At 42.9% G+C, this 4779-nt stretch overlaps 1 protein-coding gene across 3 annotated transcripts in view; it reads right to left on the reverse strand.

The window, feature by feature from the left end:
* LOC111867211 (forkhead box protein O) overlaps positions 1-4779 on the reverse strand; it is a 323346-nt gene that overhangs the window by 1035 nt on the left and 317532 nt on the right. The gene's annotated exons all lie outside the window — the stretch shown is intronic.

Below are 4779 nucleotides of genomic sequence, written 5' to 3' on the forward strand. Positions count from 1 at the left end.
GTGACCGGCAGTGTATAAGAATAATATATAAGAATTCAGTTCGTACCTCACAGGAAACAGATCCGAACCCACGATCCCGGTTTCCAAGCGAGCGAAGACAGTACATGCCTTAGACCGCTCGGCTACCGTGACCGGCAGTGTATAAGAATAATATATAATTCAGTTCGTACCTCACAGGAAACAGATCCGAACCCACGATCCCGGTTTCCAAGCGAGCGAAGACAGTGCATGCCTTAGACCGGCTCAAGTTCAAAATTACTGCCGGTAATTACAAGACTGCAGTGGATATGAACTTCAAAATCTCTGGCCCTACCTAGATCAGCAGTGTTCACACCGTGATATCCGGGAACTTGGATTCTCACATAACAATAATTATAAAAGCGATTTTATATTGAAGTTATAAATCTAAGTCCGGTTTTCAGCTCCAAGCAATCACTGTCGTGAAGTACCAGGAAAGTTACTTACGTGAAGTCTCACAAATCTAACGATGTACCGATTATCAAATGTATCTAAAACAGCAGTCACGTAACTGATGGTGAAATGCCTAGTTAATTAGATTATAACCTAAAGTTTCGCCAGTTTTCACAACACATACCATCCGGACCGTAACTCGAGCTATTTCGGTTCAACACATACCTTCCTTCTCCAAGAGATATGATTGTATTATCTGCAAACCTACGCCAAGATCTCCCCAGCTGCCTCTTAACTTGAGGTTCTCTGGCTACAGTTCCGTATGCATTTCTGGCTTATTCCATGCGTGTTCGATATCCGAGCTGTCTCATTCCTCCAGATTTTAATTACTCTAAAAGTATTATGTGTAGAGTACATATTATGTAGTTCTTCGCTAGTTCCTCTAACCTCGGATTACATCGGCTAACCTAGGCCCAAATACAGGGTGAATCGTATAGAACCGGCCCGATGAATTTGCTAATAATTCCGCAGGCGATGCATATAACCGCTCACAATTACGATACAATAATCCGTGGGCCGTGCTGAGTCGAATGGTGTGCGCATGATCCGGCAAGTGGCAGCCCTTATGCCGCAAGGTCAAGGACAATGCCGAAACGTGTCTACAGTGCGCAGGCGACAGTCATGGAGTTCACTGTTGAACAGCGAGTGTTTCTAGTGCCTACTTGAAAAGGGCGGACACTTTCAACACCTGCTCTGATCACGGCACACAATCCAAGATAAGATATGTGTAAATTACTTTAATATCTGTATGGTATATTTTATATTACACCTCACATCGTTGGGCCGGTTCTATATGAATCACCCTGTATTATCCGTAGAATTCTGTTAGAAAGGCCCTCAGTTTGTGATCCCCCCAGTGGAGTCAGACCTTCACGATCTGACTGTGATTCTATACGAGTTTTCATTAACAAAAATAACGACAAATAACAGTAATAATTTAATAAAATTCAATCATTAAAGTGCTTGACAACAGATATTCAATTCTCATTTATTCACTTAACAGCCCGAAGGCCAATTTACAAAGTCAGCACGAGTACAGAAAAAGAAAAACAAAATGATAATAACAATCTTGTGGCGAACGGCACAAAGCATTCACGAAACGGAACGGAGAAATGAAGACGAGTTTCAACTGTCATTATGTGACGACGCGGCACATCGATTATCTATAACCAAGGAGGGGCATAACAACACCCACACTTGCCACTTGGGCTTGAAGGAAACGCGTCAGCTTTTATTTATGTCCGGTGGCGCTGACGTTTCGGTGTCTAAACGACGGACAGGAAGTATTTATCCAACTGAATTGGACATTTGCAAAATATTATCGGTCCTTTTGTTACCTTAAACGCGGTGCAGGTGACTAAACTAAAGAAAAACAAACATTTTATGCTTGGAGAATATAAACACGAGCGTATGGTTCAGAGTTCAGACCCAAAGTCTAAGTGGCTAGGCTTACTCGGAAGGAACGTGAGGTTCCCGGTTCACACCCGGCCCTAATTGGTAAGCGTGAGTTCCCCCCCCCCAACACTTTACAAGAAGCTCAAATCGAATTATATGAGGAGTAACTAAAAATATTATTGTCTTTTGGGATTTTATTATTACTATTTAACCGCAAATGGGTTTTCACCCGGTGTCAGTGGTACTACAGTAAGACAACAGACAAGTAACACACATTTAATGGGGTGTAGTTCATTAGAGAGGTACCAACGTATCGATGGAAATTCTTAGCTCCATCTTCAGGGCATAACAACGCTTAAAGATGGAAGAATAGCGTCCCTTCGAAACGTTGGTATCTATCTACCAAAGGCCACGGTATAACTCCCAAGAAGACAGTATATTTCGAACTCTCGTCTTAAACAAATCAGGTAGCCCTACATAACGCAAAATATAGATCTCATGAACGTCTGCCAATTGCTTCTTGCAGTGTTAAATCAGCAGTGCGGTTTTCCTCACATTAGATTTGTATGTAAAAACATGTTTTTGAAGAATGTCGTCTTCTGGGATGTGGCGCAGTGTCGATATTTTGTAAACCGATGTTTCGGAGGAACGTATCAGACAAGAAAAATCCACGAGCGAGGAACCAACGTGAGCATGTGGCTGCATGCACCTGCTCACGCTGGTTCCTCGCTAGCGAATTTTTTTTCTACCCTGAAGACGGAGGCGATACGTTCCTCCGAAACGTCGGTTAACAAAATATTTACACGGCGCCACATTCCAGAAGACCTCAAATGTTCATATTTTTATTTGCAATATATGAACATCAGTTGCGATCAGGTACGCAAATCCCAAGAACATATCCTCCCGTTCTGGCATATAACTAACTTCACAGAGTTGAGAAGCCGCCAGTTGCGCAGCTGCTCAAGAATTTCTTAATATTTTATGGAACCCGGGGGTTAATTAGAGTGTCCACACGGGCCATCCACTGGTCCCTATCCTGAGCCAGATCAATCAAGTCCTAATATCCATCTTATTGTTGCCTTCCCATATATGTCTAGGTATTCCCAGTGGTCTCTTTCCTTCTGGATCATTCTAATTTCACTTGGTGAAGGGTAAAAGATCTAGAAGTTTCCGACGACGGTACATTAATAAAAATATTATATTTCGGACGTTTCGCATCGTCCTTTTTATCTAAACACCGTTCTGTTTCTACTTAAAATACAGCGTTTCGGAGACTAGATTCTGTCCCGTCTTCAGGTAAAACCTATATAAGTTGGTCCCAATATCACGATATAGGGACCAGCTCTATCGATTGGGCCCAAATGAGTAGGTTCTAGCTGAAAACGAAGACAGAATTAGTCCCCGAAACGCTGTTTTTAAATAAAAAAAAACAAGACGACGGATAATGTCCACAAACATAATATTTGTTCAAGTTATGAAGCTCCTCATTAAGCAACTGTCTCCAAGCGCCTATCGCTTCATTCCTCTTCGGTCCAGACATTCTCAACACCCTACGAGCTGACATATAGAAATATTATATAAACCGTACCGGACCGCCTAAGTGAAAACGTGCCCCTAAGTTAATATTTGCAAGAAGCAGAGAATCGCCCCAGATCACCTGAAACAGTTAAGCAGTGCCTTAGAACGAGGCGTGCACCCGAGAAGATGGCGGGGATTGAGGCTGTGTTTGTCGGGAACTTTACTCCTGCCGAAGTGTATTCTGCCACCCGCAGGTGATACAAACACTAAGCCATGGTTAAACAACTGAAAAGAGGTTTTAATTGCTGGCAAGGGAAAGGGCTTGATGGAACAGACGCTGCAATCGAAGGAAAGCGCTTGTCATACCTGCAGGCTTGTATGCGTTCAGGCCAGTTCTATACTTCGAACTTGCGGTTAGACACAAGACTTGATTATATACTACACGCGTAATTGTTAACTAAACTAAACTCCTTGGCTTTAGTCCGCAAGCGAACTATACCGATCGAGCGACCGCCGCTTGTCGGCGAAGTTAGTGTCAACTTTAGCGGATAGAGGGTGTCGCGTGGTCAGCGCAACGGATCCCCACGGACGTTAGGTTCGGTTTTCTAGACCGGTAATTGTTAACTATTGTGATTAATTTATATGTATATTTACTGGCAAGTTGATATAAGTTTACAGCAGTGTGTTTAACCCAAACGACAAAGAGTGCAAGACAATACAATATTTTGACCTATATTATTAAAATTATCTATGCAGAATAATTGCCAGTGCACTACCTATCAGGGGGCACGCGGTAGGGTAGTGGTTGAGGAGCTATGTTACATGGCGGAAGGTCGCGGGTTCAAGTCCCGATGAGGTCATTGGATTTTTTTAGTTGACATAATCCTTCCAGCCGGACTAGGCCCTGAGGTTTATTCAGCCTCTAACAGAAATGAGTACCACGAATTAATTGAATAATTTTCCTGGGGAGTAAAGCGCGGCCGGCGCGTAAGGCTGACAACCTTACCGCCATCTATGAGCCGATTGTGGGACCCTCAACGCCTCACAACCCTATGGGCCTTCACGGCCTGGTACGGGGATAGCTTTACTTTCCTGCATATCAGAGGAGCCCATAGAGAAACCGGCAGGGATAAGGAAGCCACCGACAGAGGGACAACATTTCAAATAATGTACCCACGATTTCGAAAAAAATAAGTGTTCTTTTTTATCGTGTTAGGGAACATCCTCCGTCTCTCTCATCTATGATTCATGTACAAATACCAATATTAAGAACATTAACTGACTGACTTTCGTGAAACTTGGTATGATTATCACGCTACTGGCAACAAGCCCCCCCCTCACTCTATATATATATATATATTTATATATATATATATTGGCGTGGTGACGATGACT

This window comes from Cryptotermes secundus, unplaced genomic scaffold, assembly GCF_002891405.2.
Source record: "Cryptotermes secundus unplaced genomic scaffold, Csec_1.0 scaffold565, whole genome shotgun sequence".
NCBI lineage: Eukaryota > Metazoa > Arthropoda > Insecta > Blattodea > Kalotermitidae > Cryptotermes > Cryptotermes secundus.